This window comes from Siphateles boraxobius, unplaced genomic scaffold (genome assembly GCF_051911475.1).
Source record: "Siphateles boraxobius isolate OS27281-9 unplaced genomic scaffold, OSU_SipBor_1 70, whole genome shotgun sequence".
In the NCBI taxonomy this organism is placed as follows: Eukaryota; Metazoa; Chordata; class Actinopteri; order Cypriniformes; family Leuciscidae; genus Siphateles; species Siphateles boraxobius.
Window position 1 is genome coordinate 631,589 of NW_027509198.1, and position 23,412 is coordinate 655,000.

The window sequence follows — 23,412 nt, forward strand, 5'->3', positions numbered from 1 at the left end:
TTAATCTGTCATCAATATTAGCTAGACTAAATTAAATAGATCAATTAAATCATAGAAGTCTAAAATTCAACTACAGTAGCTGGTGGTCAGTAACAACACAGAAACAGGAAGTTAAATTTGGTACTGGTATCATATATTGAAAAATAATTAAACAAACATAATTACAACCAAAGATAATGAAAGAAATAGGAAAAACTCAAAATATTGACAGACTGCAGTTATATCAGTTATAATTAAGTGCACTTTTGTGGTTATTGTTCAAGTCAGATACAATGATAAAGATTACAACAAATGCCACATACAAAACAAGAAAGATCAAAAAAAGAAAAAAAAACTATCCCAACTATGTTGACTTTCTTCAAGACACACGCAACAACCCACAAGGGTTTTTATGAAAGTTTGTGTTGCTTAATCCATAGGTTATTGTTCGTCAAAGGAAAAGATGTACATGAGGGACTGAAGCGCTAGTCTATGGAGAAGTGTGTGGGGAACAAGCTGCGGACAACCTTCCTACCAGACCAATAGGGCGGCTGTTTAGTGGATGCTGCGCAGATGATCAGCTCCCAACCGTAGTAATTCAGCTCGCCATCATTTATCTCCAACCAGAGAGAAAGAACCTGGCCTATAGTACACAACAGGACCAGTAAATAATAGAGCTGAGTTGGAACTAGGTTTGCATTAAATCTTTAGCTAAATCCACACTCAAAAATCATTTTCATATGTACCCAACTCTAGGTCCTTACAAAATAATCAATAAATGTACAACCTACAAATAATTAACATTAAATGCAATATACAATCAAAAACAATATTGAAGTTGCATTACCGGCACAAACTTCAACCACATAAACCAACATTACTGTAACCTAATTTCCAAAGTGCATATAAACACACTTAATACATAAACAAAAAATAAAAATAACAGACTTCACAACAACATACAATGAATCAAAACATTTGTTTAAAGCAGGCAATGCTAATATCAATGTTCAGAGCCACTGATTGGCATCCAACATATAACTCATTCATTCAGATTACTCACCAGTTCCTCTTTAAACATAACCCGATGGCGGCGACGGATTCCCTACAGCCAGTAAGTTGTTCTAAAGAGTTACAATAATATGCTTAACTTAAAAGCATGAATCGATCACAAGAATGAAAAGTTTGTAAAACACAAACCTGTCCACAGCCGTCGATAGACTTTCCCACACTTCTGAATGAGGAAGACGCCGCGGCCTGATTAAACACTCGTGCTCCCAAAGGCGATTGGCCAAGCATTGTCACATGACTGGGGTTACGTTAGGTCGCGGGGCACACACGTACTCCGCGCAAATACATCAATCAATATGCAACTATATATAAATATATATATATATACAGCAATTCATTATTACTATTATATACCATGTATAATATACATTGAATGGATTAAAAGATTTTAACCTGGGTTACATTAGGTTAGATTTCATGGTTATAGTTAGAGATGTTTTGTTTTATTTAGTTCTTTGATTTGGGCAACACTCGAGCTCTTCATTTTATATGGTGAATTTCATTGTATTGTTCTTGATTTTTGTTTGACGACTTATTTTTGGAATCATTTAAAGTTTATTTTTTCTATTGTGTTTATGGGCTGGGTATACGAACAAATCTATGTTCCCATTTTGTGCTCCTCTGCTTTATTATTACCACTGTTTGCATGGTTATTTCTAAGGATATTTAGTGACAAAATAAATGTTACTACCTTAATGTCCTTAGACAAAAATTTAATTATCTTGGGTCATAACATCCATCATCCACAGGCTACGTGGAGAGGATATTCTCCATGATGAAAAACAAGTAGAGTGACTCAAGGAACAGATGCTCTGTCGAACTCATGAAAAGCGAGCTGCTTATCACCATGAACTTCAACACCATGTTAAGAATTTTACAACTATATTTCATGACAAACAAATCTGTCACAGTTACTAGGTTCAGCGTCTGCACTACACTTCCCAGCATCCCTCATGTCTCCACACCTGCACTCACTCCACCATTACCCGCACCTGTCATCATCATCACCATTATCACCTGTGTTCAACTCATCTATTTTCATTGGTGTCTGTATTTAGTTCCTTTCTGTTCAGTTAGTTTTTGTCCGTTCTACTTTGTATTTACGTGTGTGTACCTTCTGCCCGCTTTGTGTGTTATAAGTAATCGCTTCGCAATTGTATCTTTGGACTCCTCGTCTTCCTCTGCCTACATGACAAAATCCTTCCTGCTGTGAGAAATAAGAAGTACTCATGGAAAAAAATGAGTAGGTTTAGATAACAAAAGAAAGAAAAGGTCAAAATCTTATCTTTTTTGCACTTTAATCTGTTGAATTATTGCACATTTGTTTGCACTGTTCAAAAAATTGTAAACCATAAAAATATTATTTTTCTACATTTACTGTAACTTTTCTACATAAAGGCTTATCAAAGCCTATTACATGCACATTAACTTTTTTTTAACAAACTCTATTGTTAAAAAAAATAACACTTAAAAATAAACATGCACTTAAAGGAACAATCTGCTCCTTATAGTTGTTGTTGTCACAGTTCTGTAGTGGTAGGCTACTGCTCAGGCAGTGGTTTGTGTGGAACAGGCGTGACATTGTAATATGACATTTTAATTATTTTTAGAATTAAATTGTACATAAATAGCTAAAGCACATTTTTTTTAGCTCAGTTAAAAAAAAGAGACTTTTTATACACATACTTAACTTCTGACACACAAAGACATAAACGTGGTAAATTACAAATATTTGAATGTCTCTAATACTGTCCCTTATTTTCCTATAAAGAACAAAGATCGTCCCTTATTTTCCTTTGCTGAAGTTGGCAACCCTAATCTTATCTCCACTTTATGACCGTTAAACTGAAGTGTCGCGCGCTCAGCTTCTATCAACATAAAGCCCACCTACTTTGATTTGATTGGTCATCTCAAATACATTGACATTGACGAGCGGTGAAAGTACAATGACAGCTCAGATGAGAAGGTCGGTTATCTTGGTGCAGTGCAATAGAGAGCCTAAGCCTAACCCTTCGCTTCCGGCTCATGGGACCTTATTTCAGAAAAAATATGTATGGTAGTCAATGGCGAGAGACAACACACATTTGGATCCCGTTTCAATTGTGCCCTGAATTACACATATGATGTTTGTCAATTTAAAAGATACATTTTAAAGTCAAGAAAGTCGCAGTTTGATGTAAAACTGTTGCAGTATAAGACTGTGAAAATACGTTATTACAAAGACTACAAACCCAAAAGGCGCACATGTGACGTCATACCTTTTCTCTCAATGAATGAAGCTACTTTTACTGAAGCTAACGTCTGTCATTGTTTCTATAGTCTAACGTTATAATCGTAACATTACGCCGTCATGCCTGTGTGTTTTGTACCAGACTAAACACACACGAGAGCTTGGTGACGTACATAGTGCGAGACGAGAGATGTAGTTCATTGAGTGATTTTCACATAAAACTAAATGTTACTCTTCTGTTTTATGACCAACTGTGACTTTCTTGACTTTCATAATTATCTTTTAAATCGACAAACATCATATGTGTAATTCAGGGCACAGTTCAGATGGAATAAAAATATAAATTGTCTCTCGTCATTGACTACATATTTTTTCCGAAATAAGGTCCCATGAGCTGGAAGCGGAGGGGAGGGACTTAGGCTCTCTATATTATTGCAGCACTAAGTAGACGTAATACTATATTATCCAGTTGATTCACAACATGTATTGTATAGGCTACAGCTCGGAAAATACGGGCATGTCTGGTAAACATTAATCTATGCTCCGCCTTCAGAAACGAACATGAGGTGTCCCTGACCCTGAATTAAACATTCACTATCCGGGCTGCGTTCCAGTCCAAAATTGGCATGCCCTTCACTCGCTAACTTCCCTCCGTCTTGTTCACTCCGATGTGCGTTGCTTACGTTTGCTTACGTTGCACGAGTGCCCACTACTGGCGGAAACCGCAATGGGCTGAACTGGAACGGCCTAAGCCCTTGATCACTTCCCAGCAAACATGCTCCTTTGGGGCCCAGATACTGGCGTGAAATGGGGGGCACATATGGGCCCCACACTATGGGACCGAGTGGGCCCACAGCAAGCCCACGCTGTGGGCAAAGTGTGGGCATACTGTGGGTGCACTGGGAAAAGTGTGGGCATACAGTGGGTGCACTGGGAAAAGTGTGGGCATAAAGTGGGTGCACTGGAAAAGTGTGGGCATAAAGTGGGTGCACTGGGAAAAGTGTGGGCCTAAAGTGGGTGCACTGGGAAAAGTGTGGGCATACAGTGGGTGCACTGGGAAAAGTGTGGGCATACTGCGGACAATGCAAAGATGTGTTGTAATATACCTGTGGCCTTAACAAACAACAAAATTAGTTTGGTTCTACTTTGCATTTGCCACAATACATGCTAAATAATTGCACTTGTTGAAAGTCCAAGTAGTACATTAAAAAGTCATATGTTTCAAATAATTTCATTTATTCAGTCATGTTAATATATATATATATATATATATATATATATATATATATATATATATATATATATATATACACACAATACAATACATTACCGTTCAAAACTTTGGGGTCAGTAAGATTTTTTAAAATACTTTTGAAAGAAATCCCTTCAGCTCATCAAAGCTGCATTTATTTCATAAATACATTAAAAAGAGTAATATTCTGAAATATTGTTGCAACTTAAAATAACTGTTTTCTGTTTTAATCTATTATACCAAGTAATTATTCCTGGGATCTTAAAACTGAATTTTCAGTAGCCAGCATCCAGTCGTCAGCATGTAAATCGTGAAAAAAAATTCAGGAATGTTTGAACAGAACTGTCAAAAGAGCAGCATTTATTTGAAATAGATTTTGAGTATAAAAAAAGTCAAAACAAAAAAATCATATAAAACCACATCACAACACATTAAGGTGGATTATGAATCCTCTAATAAAATAAATCAACCCCCTCGGATACCACTAGATCTTTGCCAGATCTCCAGTCTTCTGGTTCTTCTGCTTCTTCCACCATCCCAGTCTCTTGCATTATGATTTAACAGGATCGGGATTTAACAGGATCTTCGGATGCTGCGGCAGCTGTGTCAGCATCTAAAATGAGAAAAAACAAAAAAAAAACAATTGAAATGTTAACATAAAAAAAATTCCAAGTTGTTCCAAGTGTAATTTATACACTTGTGTTTTTCTAAGGGTTAGGACATTTCCACCTCACGGAACAAAGAATCTTCTGAGAACCTCTAAATGCACTTTGACTGGAGAAAACTGAGAATAATTTGAGTTCCGGAAAAATAGTTAAAGGTAGGGCTGGGATAAACGATTATTTTTTAAACGATTAATCTAGCGATTATTTTTTCGATGCATCGATTAATCTAACGATTTATTTTCCCAGTCCAATTCGATTTCGATTCCATTATCTCCCCATTAATTGACTAATAGCAATTTATACATGTTGATTTACATATCTGAATGAAAAAAACATGAATTCCTTAACATTGCAATATATGTTTATTGCTCTTAAAATTACAAAATAAAAAACTATACAGGTGCAAAGTAATGCATTCTTAGTCAGAGGTAGCATTCAATAAAACCTTGAAGCCTTGAAAACACATAGGCCTAGCTTACTGGAAAAAAAGTAAAACATTTGAAAAGTTAAAACTTTATTAAATGTGTAGCGTATCTGGACTGTGTCAGTATGACTCATTCAATTATACATGTGAAAATGCTTCTAACCTCTCTGACTCTGATCCGTAACTCGGGCCTGGCACCACAGAGTCTGGGTCCTAACTGTCCCACTGACACTTTTGTGGCATATGCGAGAGGAAAAACCAACAGCCATAAACTCGAACGCGTGAGCTTCAAACGAATTCCTATCGCCCCCAATACCACTCTTCCCGACAGGAGAGAATTCCGGGGTGAAAACGCACCAACGCACACAAATACAGACATTCTGCACATTTGAAGTCAGAAATAAGTAGTTCTGACAAGGGTAAAATACATTCATGTATACCAATGTGTTCTGTTTTCGTTGTAGTATAGTTATGACTTCTCTAGATGTGTTAGATAAACTCTAAATGCCTAGAATCATGCATATGACTGTAACTCTGTTGTTGGATGTGCCAAACACATCGTTCTTAGTATTGATGTAAACCTCTCGGTTTGCCTCAGCTGAATCCATATAGTAGATTGTGATAAAATGTATTTTACTATGTTTTATCATCTCTGGAGTAAGACGTTTCTGTCACTGTCATAAACTATGCAAATGAGCGTCTGACAAGACAAAGGAACAAATTTTCCCGCTCACAGAACTCCAAGTTCATTGGTCAGTTCACTCCAGTGGGTGTGAACGGGGACCCTCATTAAAGCCATTGATCAGCAGTTTCTCTCTTCTCTTCAGCTACCTCTTCAAGCTCTTTAACTCCTCTTCAAGCCTTCTCTTCATCTTCGTGTTCCTTTGTTTGTTTCTTTCTTTAAGTTTTGTTTTCCATTTTCGGATTCTCTTTTGTTCATTTCCACCGACGAGTGAAATGATCTTAGCCAGAATTATCTGGCAAACTTTACCTGCAACGGACATCCACCTTTCACATGAGCGCGCGCAGCTCCGAAGGACAGAGAACGCGCACAGCCTCCAAGGACACACACGCTTCCTCGACAACACCAGAGAGCTATATTTGCAAGTATTTCGTTTATTGAGTTCTCAAAACATTAAGATTTGTTTAACCCCTTTTTATAGGGAGATTTGATTCTTGTTGGCTCTCAGAGGTTAACTGTCCAGGTAATTTGCCATTCTGTGACCCTTCGTGATCTGTCATCTCCTCTCCCTTTATCTTCTCTCTCTGATTCTCATCCTCTTTCATTGTTTGTTGTTGTATTTTGTGTATATACATTTCATTCCATGTAACCTTAGTCACCGATTTACGTAGTATTTCCTTTATTAAATCCATATATACTCATTTATTGACTCTGTGTTTGTGCTCATATTATAAAGTCCCTTTAATGTCCGATCAAAGCTACAAGCTTTACAAATGCTGATACTGTAAGTAGTATTTTCTTTTATAGAACGAGAAAGCTGTTTTTCATGGCCAGAAGGAACAGTCTTTCCTGAAAGTCTATAAATAGTAGGGCTGGTCCGAATACCATTTTTTGAGCTTCGAAGCTTCGGTAGTAATGAACATCGAATATTCGAAGCTTCGGAATCTCTATAGCCTATGTCTGTCTGTTCGTTGCATTTTGATTATTTCAAGAACCGTTCATCCAAACGACTTCACAAGGGAGTGCAGTGTCATATTTTGTGCAATATAGATAGACAGGCGAGACGCGACACGTTCAGAATTAATAAACTTTTAATAAACTACAGAACAGCGCGAGCCGGATGCGCGCGCGCCTCACGCGAGCAGAGCTTATATGCTCCGAGAATGGACACTGCACTAGTGATATAAAACACACACAAGTCTGTTAACTTAAGCAATATTTTTAATAAGGTAGTCTAAAATTTTTCTCACTAACAAATTACTGACAAAGTAGGGTAGATTTAAATAAAGAAGCGGCACGCCTCACGCATGCAGGGCATAAAGCCTATGCTCCGAGAACGGACACTGCGCTAGTGATATAACACACAAACACACACACACATACACACACACACACACACACACACACACACACACACACACACACACACAGGTCTTTTAACTTAAGCAATATTTTTAATAAGGGAGTCTTATAATATTTTTCTCACTGACAAAATAGGGTCGATTTAAATAAATAAAAACAAAATTTAAATAAATAAAAACGAAATTTAAATAAATAAAAACGAAATTTAAATATAGAAAAACGAAATTTAAATAAAGAAAAACTAAATTTAAATAAAGAAAAACGAAAAATAAAAGTGACGTCCCAGTAAAATCTCAAAGTCTCCTATATTTAGCTGTAGATTAATTTAGATTGATAAGGGTAAAAAGGATAATACATTTTGTTTCTATTATTCTATGTTCCACAATGTCAAAGCAACGCAGCTTAACCCAAAATACAAGCTCATGCACTTCTGTCCATACAAACTCCGCTGTTCTGCGCTCTAGTCAGAGAATACTCCCGTTGCAGGAACGCATTTAGTAGTCCAAGAAGAAGCAAATATATTTATTAAGTAGATATAATGAAGTTATATGTTAAGTATTATATTTCACCAGATTTTATAGTGTAAAACATATTCAAGCGCGAATGAGAACCGTTTCGTGCGGGATGCCAGGTGTGCAAAAAAAAAAAAAAAAAAAGATTATTCGAATGTCACATTTTCAAATCGAATACCAACACACCGAACGTATATTTGAATATCCGGGTCCAGCCCTAATAAATAGGATAACTCTTTTTGAGATTTGATAAAATATCGTCCTGTCAGTTTGCTGGACAAACGGATTAAGTCGATAACAAATTAATTCCATTAAGAGTTCTCCTGAGAATCGATCTATTTTAGACAATTGAAATATTAATATTTAATCATAACACATTGTGATTGAGAATTGATATAAAGATTGATCTAATTTTGCCTCCCTGTATGGATAATTGATTATACTGTAATTTGTTGTATTGAATTGCCCACACAGATACGTTGGCGAAATATTCCCGTTAAGGGTAATATTATAAACTGTAGTCGATTCACTGATCATATCCATGATCTTATATTCCCTTTATTTGAGCTAAGAATCGCTACAAATGTTACCTTGTTGGTCCTGTCTGTCAGCGCGTTGTCAGTGTCCTTTATGTATTTTTCACGACATTAATAGCTATAAGCGCATACTTGCAGCAGTCTCAAACGCGCTTAAAGCTTGTGTAAACGAGAAGAAGCCGTTCGCCGGAGATGTGTTAAAAGATAGCGGAGTGCATTCATGAATAGTGGGCTGCCGGTATAATAATCATCCTGGCACTGGGTCTGAGTGAGTAATCTACTCTTTAAATTAAAATACTTTATTTTACTCATTTAAGACTGCTCTTATGAGGACACTCGACAAAACGGACAGTTTGGCATAATTTGTGTGTGTTATGGTTCGTTCAAGCCAGAAAGAGAACTCGATACTGACGCACATTTTTCTGTGTGTTGTGTGTGTGTGTGTGTGTACTTTAGAGGAACGAGTGCGTGCTGCCTTGCACTTCTGATAGTCTGAGGAGCCACTCATGTTGCTACTACTCTCCGGCGCCGCCATCTTTGTTTGGGTCTGGGTCATATTTTGCGTCAACGTCGACGCGTTGTCCCAGCCCTAGTTACAGGTGTTGTTTATTAATATTAAAAACAAATGTAGGCGGTGTTGTTGAGAGAGAAACATACCGAGCGTGAACCAATTGAGGGCATGATGAAATGAGATCATGAGAACAATTTACAAAAATTATCAACACAATGTAAAGAATAATTTTGTCAACTTGTACTCACACTCATGTCATTCCAATCCAAACCTGCAGTATTTCTTTCTTTGTGGAAGATGATATTTTGAAAAATTACTCAATAAAAAGTCAATGGGATTTTCATTGTATGGACAAAACAGATTAAACATTCTTCAAAATATCTTCTTTTGCATTCCACATGAAAAAAAAAAAAATGTTTGGAACAACATGAAGAACAATCCTTTTAATGTCTTTATCAAGAAATCATTGATGGCTTTAACTTGCAGCATGAGGAAGTGTCTGACAGTCAAAAATGTACTTACACAGAAAAAGAGTGACCTGTGCCTGAGTGTCTCTCTGTTGGGTTTCTGTTTGACACACATCACAATTAAGGAAAAAAGAGAGAAGACATCTGAATATTAGTAATATTACATATTACATAAATCTATACAAATAAAAATTATTCTTTTTTCATCAGTGATTATTGACTAATTAATATGTCAGGAGTTCTTAACTCTGGTCCTTGAAGTGCACTGTCTTGCAGTTTACTGTATGTCCAGACCTGATCAATCTCACTTGCTCTTTTAACCAAAAGAGCTCGATTAGCTTGTTCAGGTGTGCTGGACCAGGGGTTGGTGCTAAAGTCTGCAGGACAGTGGTCCTCAAGGGCCAGAGCTGAGATCCCCTTCAATATGTTCTGAACATGACTAGATGGATCACTTACAGCACTGGTGTCCAGTCCTGGTCATGGAGGAGTTTAGCTCCAGCCTGTCAGTAGTTTCTGCTGATCCTGAAGACCTCGGTCAACTGGTTCAGGTCTGCTTAACTGGGGTTAAGCTCAATTCTGCAATCAGGATTAGATGGCAATGAATACTGAAAAGAGAGAGGAAAAACAACATTTTAATGTTATAAACCTAGTTTAAAACTTTTATTCATGAATATGTACAATAACATCTAAGAATGTATGCTACATATGACACCTCTGTACTGACAAATACAGTATTTGTTCAGTGGGTGAGGAACATCTCATTTAAAAAATTTGATACCCAAAATATTAACAGAAAACATAAGCAAAATGTTTATGAAAATACAGTTATATATGTAAATGTCTGAGAATGTGTAAGACAGTGATTCCAACAGAAAACTTACACAGAGCACTACCAATTATCTGATTACACACAAGGAAAAGGGAGAAAAAGAAACAAAAATTAATATTTACAGAATCTCTATGGATAAACGCACTGATGAAATGTATACATTCAAAAGAAATTAGTACATTCATATTTAATGTTATTAAATTAATGAATATTATTTCATGGCCTAAATGTTTTACTTCCATTATATCTTTTCATAATTAAGTTAATTAAATATTACAGATGGTTGATTTCATTTCAGTTATCAATTAAAGTTAGAATTGTAAAATCTGTTATTTTTAGGTCACGTTAACATGATAGTTAAGACGTTATATGTAAATAGCTTAACTTATATGATTAGCTGCCTGTCAGTGTGCAGTGTTTATCGGTGTCTATCAATTATAAACGGTCAAAATCATATTTAACGAGATGTAATAAGAGTGTGTAGCTTATGTGTTGTATTTACGCTACATAAATCCTCGTTTACATCGCTATTTAGATATTTAAAACAAAGACATGACTGATTTAAGCCCGGCCATGTGTCTAAGCTCGGTCCTAGTTCATAAACGGTAAAACAATAAGAAACCAAATTATAATAACACCAAAAGGTATGTAAAACACTTACAGGTAATGAAATCATGCAGTTTTTAAGTATATAACGTGATTACCTCGGAGATTACCAAAAAACGGACTGTCTGAGCAGCTAGTTGACCGTTATAACCGTTTCATTTAAACAGCAGCAGAGTAACATTATTCTGTGTCTGCGTGTTAATTAACTTACATTCAGGAGAGCACATCCCTTCATCACTGGGTGTGTCTTGCTGCCAATCATCTTGTGGCACTAGGAAATACAGAAAAAGGCCCGTTACACAAAGAACAGCATCACCCAATTAACAGAGCTAAACCAGTGACCCCACAGCAGTGGTTCTCAAACTTTTTCTGTCATTTTTGTCATTCTCCATTTTGTATAGGTCTGCTTTGTATTTTATTTGTGTGTGTGTGTGTGTGTGTGTGTGTGTGTGTGTGTGTGTGTGTGTGTGTGTGTGTGTGTGTGTGTGTGTGTGTGTGTGTGTGTGTGTGTGTGTGTGTGTGTGTGTGTGTGTGTGTGTGTGTGTGTGTTCTCAGTGTGTTCTCCATCTGCATGCTAAATAGCTTACGTTCAGGAGATCACAGCCCTTCATGTTCGGCTTCCTGCTGCCAATTAACGGTTGTCACTATGAAATGATAAAATTAGATGGTGAAACTGCCAAACAGGAAGTAGGCTTTTTGCTCTCAAACTTTTCAAGTGCGCTTACAGCCACAAGTTTAAAGACCCAATGCATCACATATTTAACGGAAACTGATGTAATCACTTAAATGGAAAAACACATTAATGCTGGTTACACACAGTTCGGTTTCTGCTTTCCTTGCATATCAATGATACAACTTTATCAATAACGATTAAAAAATGTCCGGTATAGTGCACAAAAGTCGACAACTGGGAATTTACATCATTAAAAGAAGTCTTTAAGAAGTCTTTAGTTGTCTTTGAAGTTAATTAAAACACTTACTTACTCTACAAAGGCAAAGATGCTGTGTAAAATGGCTCTGAAAAGAGCCTTTGGGGTGTATGTAGCTCCTGTTGGGAAAAAGAAGAAACATGAAAAGGAGTAAAATATATTGCAAATGCCTTTAATTAATATGCACTCTGTTTTAATTTATCTTTATTGACTAAACCAGTATGTTAAGAACATGGAAAATCAGAACTGTAGGATGACTTCTAGATTGATCACTTACAAAAATCAGATGAAAATCGACCACTGAAAAACAGAAAAGACAATTATTCTATTTTGTGTAAATTACAAAGGTTAATAAAGGCTATATTTTATGAATAGGCGTGTGTCCAAAAAAACACTTACTTCACTTACAATCACTTTACTACTTCATAACCACTTCTTTGTCTGACAGTGGCTGCGCGCTTGTACTAAACTGAGCTCTTTGATTGACAGGTCTACTATTAACGTTACCATAGAGACGCACAACAAAAGAGCTGCCTTTAATTTTAAGCATGTCACTTAGACAAAATCATTAAAAATGCCTTCAGAGTGTAAGGGGTTAATATTATAAAAGGACAGATGTCACTTTAGTGTGGAAAAAAGACAGTCCATCAATTGTATGACCGTTTATTAGTTTAACCTGGCTGTTTAACGTTAACTTACCTCTCCTCTGACTGAAAGAGAAAAACGACTTCCCCTCACGTCTAAAATAACTCACTGAAAATATTTAATACGCGAACATATTAACAGTCAGTAACTAAAGTCAGCCAGTTAATAACAACTAACCAAGTCTAAAAACACGCAACGTTAATCCTCCGGGGCCAAATTCTGTCATCCGTTTATCGAAAACATTTCTCAGAAAACTCGACGTTTTTCTAACAAAATAATATTTTTCAATAAAAAAATAAGTAACAAGTTACACAAAACAAAATAATCACATACTGGCCTGAAAATTGTGTGTTTGAAATTGATAAACATACTGATCACAAGAGAGTCCGTTGCTACCATAGACTGTAAAAAAATATGGACGTAGTGTCCGTGACGTCACCCGTAGGTTTCTGAAGAGCGTTTTTGAAGCCTAAAGTGGGCGGGGCCAACCGTCGCCATCTTGGCAGCGTGTCATCTCTCGTCACTCCCGGATAAAAGAAAATGGGCAAAGAGGCGGGAAGTGGGTGGAGCTGAGGTGCTAATGCTATGCTACTGGCCTCACAGTCACGCTAAAGTGACAGCTGAATGTAGAAGTAAAGCCAATAGTTAAAGTTCATGTTTTTGCCCTTCGAAATACTATAATAATTAAAATACGTAACTAAAAGTGAGACTATGTCTATCGTGATGCATTCTTATTCTGCTAGTTAAAAATGTATTATCATGCAGTAACTTACAATATTGCTCTGAGCTTGTGCGTTTGACAGTGATTCATGCGCATACATGTCAGTCAGCGCGGCATCGCACGTCGAGTTCGTAAAGAGCTTTATTCAGTTCAGTCGCTTTTAAAATCTGATTTTGGCCGCCTCTCAATTTCTCAAATGGGTTAAACCAAAAATATTACCTCAGAAGTTCAAGTAAATGCACTAGAAATCCGCGCTCATTCAAGGGTGTGCATCTATTGTATGGACGGAGAGAAAGCACTGACACCTGCAGGATTTCATCTCACGGTACTTTTTATTTAACATTTAAAAGTTAAATAAGCATATCTGTTCCGTAAGAGCAATGGTACCGCATAACGAGTGTAGCCTGTATACTCCAAAAAGCAACGAAATTGTCAGACATCCATTAGTGCATGCGAGGAAAACAACTGGAAATACAGCTCTGGTTGTTCTCTCCATACTCGACAACGACGGAATCCAACGGCGTGACCAAAGGTATAATGCGTGTATTAAATTGAATGAAATAATCCCGAATACGATAAATTAGCTGAGGTAACGTGACGGCTAACAGACAGCAGACACACGGCTAATGATGACTATAACGACCGCAGGGGGAATCCACCTGTCACTCAAAAGTGGACACACCCTTAATTATGCAGAACTTTAAATATTAATCAACTAAACGGATGAGTTATAAAAAAATTCACCCCCCTCACAGTTGTTATGAAAGGCAGAATTAGCTGTATAGACCAAAGCCACATAGAGAACCAGGCTGTAAACATGTTTTTTTCTGCTGTAAAGTTGGTAATTTTAACATGGGGGAGATACAGATTTGACTCACTTGTGCAGCCAGCCTCAAGCGGCCAGTCAATGAATTGCAGTTTAACTCGCTTCCTTGTTGGTTTCAAGAGAGAGACGGGGAGGTTGCCGCTTGGTTGCTACCGAGGCGATGCTTCTGTGTAGACTTGATCTCGCGCAGAAAAACATGCATGCGCCACCTAAACGCCCCCTTGGTTAAAAAAAGGCAATATCTACTTTTGTCTGTTTGTTGGGTATTATCATCATATAAATTGTGGCATAGGATATACACAAAATCAACATACCTTCGCACTTACACCGCCGGCTTGATGTGGACCACGGTTCCGTAGATCTAGTAGGCAGCAGCATTTGTGGGTTGGGGGGAGAAAAAAAGAAGCGGGATCTGCAAAATGGTTCCTCACGGTTCCTCCGCCGATCTCCGGAGTGTGCATGAATTGGAGTGGCTGTAGTATGAAGGTATTTTTGGTGCAAAACAACTGAACGCCTGTGACAGTGAAATTTGTAGTTGTAGAGAATAGCCACACATGTGTATAAGTAAATTTGAAGTCACAGAGAGAAATGTTTTAAGAGTTGCAAACTTGTAGACTTTTTTTCTCTCCCACAAACACAACACAACAGTTACACCTTCTCAAATTCTTGATTGCAGGTGCACAAATCCTATTCTACAAATCACATATTAATAAACTTGTGCGCTCACATTTTTGCTACAGTTGCTGCAGTGAATATGGTGCAAAATGCATTTAAACACCCGCATCAAAAAATGTGAAGTCACGGAGAAATTTTCCTCATCCGCAAAACAGTATGTGAATTCATCCAATGAGAGTTGCACACTTGTAGAATATTTTCTCACAAATATATTGTATATTTTTCTAGCACAAACACAAGTACATAACTACAGCTGCTTGAATCTGCTGCGACGAATCTCAAACACTGTTTTCCGCTTTCAAGTGACAAGTTTCGCGAGCTCTCCCTTTAGCACCATATATCTCGTTAAATGCGAAGCAAAACTGACTTGTGCATCTGTAGAGGCAGTGGGCGGAGCCTACATGAATATTGTGCATCTGTAGCCCCAGTGGGCGGAGCCTATTGTGTCAGCCATGAGCCAAACCAATATATAGTCAAATTCTCTGATGATACTGTCCTTCTCAGTTTGCTTGATAAAGAAAGCAACATGAATATCCACCAAGTTGCTGTGGACAAGTTTGTCAACTGGTGTGATTCACATCAACTTCAGATTAACACACGAAAAACTGTGGAAATGTTGGTTGACCCCAAATTAGTTGGAGATCAGAGCCCTGTGGTCATTCATGGTCATGATATCAGGCAGGTGACATCTTTTAACTACCTAGGGGTGTCGATTGATAATGACCTTAGTTGGCGCACACATGTTACAACAGATGTTACAACAGTTTATAGAGCAACAATAGAGTCCATTCTTCGATATGGTATCTCCAGTTGGTTTGGAAATTTGACAGTCAAATCAAAAACTCAGATTTTTAATTTGGTCAAGACGGCAGGCAAAATTATGGGTACATCGCCACCCCTCAACCCGCAGGAGCTTTTTGACCTTTTTGAGTTGATTGCAATAAATTAAATAAACCCTCATCAGGACCGGTGTTCTGACGATTTGTGCTGCCTGTCGAAAAATGCTACCGTAGCGTGAATCGATCACAGAGAATGTCGATTCATTCTTTATTGTTTCCATAATGGTGTAAATCTCACAATATAACAGGGTAAGTGTATGGGGAGCATATTTTGATATTTTAAATGAACTAGCAATTATCACATTTGATATAACAAATAAAAATGACATGATTGTATATTATATGAAATACAATTATAATAAAATTGGAAGTTATGAGTACTGTATACTGTACTGTTTTTATTTTTAAAGCCCAGGGCCTGAATTTCGTGAAATTCGGGGGAAATCCCCCTTTAGGTCATTCTTATGGGGGGGGGGGGGGGGTTAATTTGAGGGGGGAGTTTTTTTTAGACAATTTTTAAAAATACGTTCAGCTAAATGTTTGCTCACTCATTGTATTTGTGTTTTTACAATGGGGTCATTTTTTTTAGTTTACACAACAAAAGGAAGCTTGATTTCAATCTTTGAATTAAATTGAAAAAAAGTAGCACAAATAAATACATGAAATAAAGAGAAAAGTTTAGGTCTAACACTAGTATTCAGAAATGCTACAGAAACGGAAAAAAGTAATCAAATGTAAAATAACACGGAATAGTCTTTTAGTCCTGTATAATTTGAATACATACAGTAGGCTATTAATCCTGATTCCTTACAATTAATGCTATCTTTTGTTGTTTTATATACAATAATGACAGATACATGTTAGGCTACTCTCACTTTAAGAGCCAGTGCACGGATCCATTAAGGGGCCGTTCACATGTTGCGTGTAAAGCGCAGTCCGCGCCACTTTCTCCTCTTTTAAAAAGGGTTCCCTGTTGCTAAGCAATCATGAGCCACGTTCTCCATGAAGACGCCCATAATGCCCATAATGCTTTCATTATAGTGTCACATGAATTTTCTTTTTGTATTATTTTTTTAAGACATAACCGATTGTGTTTGAGAGGATACTCCCCAAGACCGGAATTAAGACAATGTTGTGTGCTTTTGACCGTTAAAGCGCTATAATTCAAGAAAAATAATGTGTAAATAGGTAAACTTAAAAAGACGCACAAATTATAAACATTAGTGACGATGCAATGCCCCAATTGTGCAAGTGACATTTCCACCATATGTCCCGACTCCTGAAACGCGAGAGTCTAGAATCACCGCCTGCAGTGCAGCGCGATTGACTTGCCTTGTGCAACCCATTTTGAGAGACAGAGAAGACGCGGCATTGGCAGAATCACTCACGCTGTTTGTGAAATTGCGTCTCGCATAAAGTTTTAAAATGACTGATTTGATCTTATAATCTGTTAGGTTAAATTTACTTATAGGCCTACATGCTGAGATTGAATGAATGTTTGCGGGAATTTCTCGCATTATAAACGCAAGACCTGCGGGAATGATTAAAATTATGCGCAATACCCGCAATGAAATTCGAGCCCTGAAAGCGGTTCATCTTTGACCTGTCAAAGTACACCTTTCCTAGAAGTCTCCACAGCAAGGATGCATAGATTTATGGGCGTGGTAACGCAGAAAGTCTGCACATGCGCATAACCAGTAAGTAGCAAATGGGTAGCATGAATCGTCAGAACACCGGCGAGTGCACTTCTGCCGCTCTAGGCGAAAAACAATTGTGCCGCCCCTCCAGGCAAGTGCACACATAGACATCAAAAGTGGCTTGAGCACCTGCCCTTTTTATTCCTGGAGAGAAAGTACCCTTTTTTATAAATAATATATATTCCTGTTTGCGCACAGCTTCCCTGTCAAACAAATATATTTATTGAATAGTGTATCTAAATATCAGGTCAGGAGTTCTGAAGCGCCCCCCCCATCGGCACATCACACACACACACACACACACACACACACACACACACACACACACACACACACACACACCTGCAGGTAGCAGCGGCCCCTTCCAGCAGTGTTTTTCTTGGATTGTGTTGAGGTGAGTGGCGATGAACAAAAGATTAAACTACCAGTGCCTCGAATTTACTGCTGATTAGCCAAAGACAAATATAGTTAACCTGTGTCTTGCTAGCATGCATGCCTCATGAGCTACTAGCTAACGTAATAAGTTAGCTACAGCAGTTTAGCTAAGGCAAATATATCATGTCCAACAGTGCTACTGTACTAAATGGGGACCCTACAGGTGAATACAGTGTGTGTGTCTAATAACATCATTACAATCGATAAACTGATACGCAAATTAGGCGTCAACTAGGTAAAATGTGCACATTTGCATCTAATTGACAGGGCAATGCAGGTAAAAAGGAATAAACAAAATAACTAAAGCATATCACCACAGAATATCCCCAGTTAATGATGACTTACATTCATCAAGAGTCTTTCCCCCTGAAATTTAAAAATCTAAATTGGTGAATTTAGAAGAAATCTACAGATGCAAACAGATGGAGGATAGTAGGTTTAAAATAAACTCCATCTAAATGTGGATTTTGAAGGTTTTATTTGATCATGATGATAATACAGTCCTCCCTTAAATGTGAAACTAAGTCCATGTCACCATCAGTTATTGTGTGTGTGTACATGCATAGCAATAATAATATTAATGTATTTGATTAAAACATTCAGGCAATTCAGTATTCTGATGCTTGGTTGTGTGAAGCTAAAAAGTTTGAGGAAGATAAAATGAATTAACTTTTTTAATTAATTTTCTAAAAAGGAAGTCAGAGTTGTGTTAATATATATAGCCTATACTTTTTTTGTTTAAAAAAAGTAAAAAAATACTTAATTATGAGAAGTGCCCTTTTTTTCACTTGAGCCCCTGCCCCTCAAAATGTCTGTGCACGTCCCTGCGCCCCTCTATTTGCAACGCCAACGTATACCAGCAACTACACACAAAGACCAATATGCCATATACAACGCAAAACCAGCAACAACACACCAATATGCCATATACATATAACGCAAAACCAGAAACAACCAACAAAGACCAATAAGTCATAGGCCTACATATATGATATGATCCGGATTCGGGATTCGGGACAGCAGCTTAAATTTCGGGATTGTCCCGATTTTTTCGGGCGGCAGGGATTCCCCCGAGGGAAAGTGCTTATAAGGAAGTTCGCCAGTGCGTGTCTAAAAGTGGACTGGAACGCAGCCAAGGAAAGACTGCAATTGTCCAAAGACTAGGCCTACTTTCGATTTCACATTATACAAAACCACATCCTAAAAATGGAAATAAACCTTTTTAGAAAAAAGCATTAGGCTATTCATTTTTGCTAAATTAATTTCAATATAACGGTTTGTTTGAGTAATTCCTGGCTGTTTTTTGGTCGTTCTACTTTTGCAACAGGTATAAGTTGTAACTTATGTTATAATTTAACATAATCATTATCACACTAACTCATATGAAATCCGCTCATATTCCCCCAGATAACTGTAATGGTGTAAGTATTAAAGCTTACTTGCAGTAGTTCAGACGCTCTTGTCCTACAGGAACAGAATCCAGAAGTTTCAGTGTGAGATCGCTGTTAAGACTCCTGACTGATGTGTCACGTGGTACGATTCAATCTTTAGTAGAAATCATTTTTTTTGTTGTTTGATTTTTTATTGCATAACAAGAAAAATAACAATATACAACGTACACATACAGAGGATCACAGTGTATTATTATCTATTACATTCATAATAGCATCAAAGAAATAGAAAGAATACATAAATAATAATAAAAAAAATAAACTATACAGGGGAAACATTCCAAAAAAATCCAAAAAGAAAGGCTTCAAAAATGTAGATTACTTTATTTTTTTTAAACTCGAACTGGTCGAAAGAGAATCACACGATTCTTTGAACTGAACATTTGATTCCTGAACTCTGATCGATTGAGTCATTTGATTCATGAACTCAATGCAACTGAGTCAAATCCGTTGGATTCAGTGATTCCAATTCATATGGTTGGATATACTGTTTGTTTTGGGGAAAAAGTGAATTGTTGAAATATTCTGAATCTTAATCTGTGTTAAATCAAATTGAATATGTATATCCATTTAATTTCTATACATTTTTTTTTTATGTAATTTGTTATTGTAATTTGTTTTAGTCAAAGAGTGAAAGAAACCGACACAGTGTTGGGTTTTGAATTTACTTCACACTAGGGATGCTCATATTGACTGTTTAACCGTTAACCAAAAGTAAACATTTTAACCGATTAATACTACCAGTTAAACGGTTTAAAAGTTAAAAGTTTTTTGTTTGTTTTTTTTAGTTTGTTTTCTGCCGCGGCTTTAACTGCGCTCCAGACTAACCCCACATCATATAGACAAGTTACTTTAAAAAAAATAAAAATAAAAACTAGACACGGTGTGGATTGAGGTAGGCCTGCTATTTTTATTTGACGAAAAAACAAACTGATGGTTTTTCAAAGCTTCAAACGGATTCAGTAGTCATCTTAATTTGTGAATTATTTTAGTTAAAAAAATATATTTAGTGTAGGCCTATTTTGTTTTTCTCTGTTGTCACTGTCAGAAATGCTGCAGGTGAGTAGCCTGGGAAAACCCAGACAAACTTCCGGCAAATTTAGATTTGCTCTGCTAGTTAGGCCGTTTCTCAATATGCGTTCTTGTCTGTACTTGTGTTCTTGTGGACTTGTGAAACGTCATCAGTCACTGCCCAAATACTGTTCCAATTCAAAGTTCACATCTAGCCAAGTCCAGTTCAAATCCCCGGATGTGTTCTTGATCCGCCCCTTTTACCGAGGATGCATCGAGAGGTGACTTGTGCGGACTTGAGACGGCCAGGTATCCCAGAATGCATCTCGCACCAACCAGCAAGTGTCAATAGCAGAGGAGAAAACCCGCGTAATATAAAAATACTACTGTTATCGTGTCAGGAAATGTAATTTTAAGAGTGTTTCAGGCGAGAATGTAGTTGTTTAAAGCTCAAATCTGTGGTTTATTTATAAAGATGGCACTATCTATAAATGCATATTTGAAAAATGAATCTGACGTTTTCGGAGTTGTGAGATCCAGGCGATCACCGGGCGTTCAGCGCTCATTAACCCCGACTGGAACAGCTTTTCCTCGGCTAGTCCTCCTGATGTTTGCAGCTGGCTCTGATGTCTCTAGTCTAGTGGTTAAACATGACATATAATTTGTCTTGTGTATAAATCGATCTTTGGTCTCATTAATCTATAGTTTGTTCCATGGCGAATCGTTTTGGCTGAGGGCAAAGAGAAGTTTCATATTTAGTTTCATATTTAGAAGTTTCATATTTTCACTTTACATATTTAGGCTATTTAACTTTAAAGGTATAGCGGAGGATCTTTCCGAATTTTAGAGAAGACCCGCCCTCTCCAATTGTTTTAAAAATGCACATGTGCAACACTCTATTTGCTCCTGAGAGGGAACGCCTATTAAACGTGTGCACGCAAGAGCATGCATGCACGAACCATTTACCATTTGGTCATAAGGCTACTTTAGACAAATTGAGATGTTTACCGTGTCTACACGGTGCATGACTTGTGCCAGGGCTAGCATCGCTAATCATAGCTTACATTAACTTTTACTAGCAGTGATTTTAAACGGATTTCTCCAAATAGCATGACAAACTTTACCTGTCTAGTAGAATCTTCACGACTGCGGCATCAGTGGGAAGCCCAACCTGTGCTTTTAGCGCACGCCAGCGGGTGAAATAATCACCCAAAATCACTCTGGTCTTGTTTCTATATTCTGCTGCCTTTCTCTTCTTATCATACACTTCGTATACATTTTTTCTCTTTCGACCCTCAGCCGTTTTCAAAGGAATGGCTGAAACCGTAACTCATCACACATAATACACCTGAAAGTGCGCATGCGCAGAAAGCGAAAACTACATAGGGACGAGCACGTACGACGGCCTTACGTAAACGTATCATCAGAATGATTGACACTTAGGTGGACCAATAGTATAGGCTACCCACCCGGAAAAAGAAAATCCTCTGCTATACTTTTAACTTTGTAGCCTATTAGAGAGCTGACTTATGTCTGACTGAATTGTTTGCTTTATTTCTCATTGTATAGCTTCTTACCTATTAGGCTACTTATACTTTTATACTGGATATTATTGATCATTAAAACTTTTTTTATATATATTATTTTACTATACATTCTCTTCACTGTATGTACATGTATAATACAATAAAATTACACAACCCTCTCTCTGTTTGTTAAGTCCGTTTTAATGATCAAAAATGTTTCATATTTAAAAATTTAAATTAAAACAAAAAGAAGCAGGGTTGTGTTTTATATTTCGTGTTGTTATAAATATATGCAGTGAAGATAATCAATGTATGCGTTGCCTGAACCACATTTGTGTGGCCATTAATATGTTTAAGATTTTTTTAAATGAAAAGAGGCAGAGTGGTATTTTATTACATATTTCGTTTTATTGTTGATGAAATGAGGCAAGTTGTATTTTATACCATATTTCGTTTTATTGTTGCCTAAAATATACATAAAGAGATAACCGGAGTAGCCAGAGCGAGCTGAGTGACACGATCAAGAACGCCGCGGTTCCGTTTGCAGAATAACCGGACTCGCGTCCTCTCGTCCTCGGGAGTTCGTTCTCCTGAGTCGAACTTGGCAAGTCTGAACTACCAAGGACGCAAGTCCGAAGTTTGCAAACTTGGTATTGAGGAACGGCCTCAGTCTGGCGAAGACCATTCAAGGTCATTTCCAATCTTTCCAAATCGAGGCACCAATCACAAACGTTGAGGCGGGCTTTACAAGATGACGATCGATCTGATTGGTTTTAAGGTCTATCCAGTTGCGCCCAGAGGCATTTGAGCGACGTCCGTTGGTGACACCCCTTTGGAAATGAGCTGTGAATGAACCTTCCCCAGACTCTAACTCAGTTACGACTGAGAAAGCTCTGGTTTTAATCAGGCTAGCAGGCGAGTGAAAATGTGATGTGAATCCAGGTTCTGTTGTTGATCTGTTCTGTATGCTGCTGTTTGCACGTTAATATAATATTTTTTAACGGGTCACAGACACTTGTCAATTTTATTTTTATTTAATGCCAATTCAATATTATAATCTTATCAGTTAACGGTTAATACTCGGATAACGAGTGGCGGTTGTCGGTCAGGAAAATTAACCGTAATGAGCATCCCTACTTCACACATTGAATGAAAAGTGAATGCTTTACTGAATTGAAGCTGTTGAATCTTTCAGCCTAGAAGAAAATAATAGAAGAGTGATGACAGTGTAGGGTTGGGCGGTATGACGGTATCGTTACCGCGGCAGAAAATGTCAACCGTAACAGATTTTTTTATTCCATGTATACCCGACATGTAAATAAGTGGGTGTGGTTAACTCACGTGCAGTGTGCGTGCGACTGAGACACTGAGATTTGTCAAAGAAACATGGAGAAAGCAGATCAAGAGGATCCACAAAGGAATTACGTTTTCTAAAGGGTTGTTAACGTGATATTTTCAGGAAAAGATGTGCAGCAGTGAACTAGCGGTGCAGCACCCGTAGACTACAGTTTAGAGGAGTGCACGTTCCCAA

At 37.5% G+C, this 23,412-nt stretch overlaps 1 protein-coding gene and 2 long non-coding RNA genes across 4 annotated transcripts in view; all 3 read right to left on the reverse strand.

The window, feature by feature from the left end:
• Positions 1 to 23,412, reverse strand: part of LOC143724250 (NACHT, LRR and PYD domains-containing protein 3-like) — a 391,005-nt gene that overhangs the window by 140,905 nt on the left and 226,688 nt on the right. The window contains exon 1 of one of the 2 annotated variants that reach the window (XM_077217231.1): positions 19,333 to 19,416. The exons of the other annotated variant lie outside the window; for it this stretch is intronic. The gene's annotated coding sequence lies outside the window, so the exon portion shown is untranslated. Of the gene's footprint in view, positions 1 to 19,332; positions 19,417 to 23,412 lie in introns of those variants that run through there. 2 annotated transcript variants of the gene reach the window in all.
• On the reverse strand, positions 4,615 to 11,849 carry LOC143724260 (uncharacterized). Its single transcript, XR_013197299.1, has 3 exons — positions 11,714 to 11,849; positions 11,338 to 11,397; positions 4,615 to 5,145 (listed from the first exon to the last, which is right to left on the reverse strand). It is a non-coding gene; the product is annotated as an uncharacterized LOC143724260 (long non-coding RNA).
• LOC143724263 (uncharacterized) lies at positions 12,113 to 13,097 on the reverse strand. The gene is made up of 3 exons (XR_013197302.1): positions 13,072 to 13,097; positions 12,333 to 12,355; positions 12,113 to 12,174 (listed from the first exon to the last, which is right to left on the reverse strand). It is a non-coding gene; the product is annotated as an uncharacterized LOC143724263 (long non-coding RNA).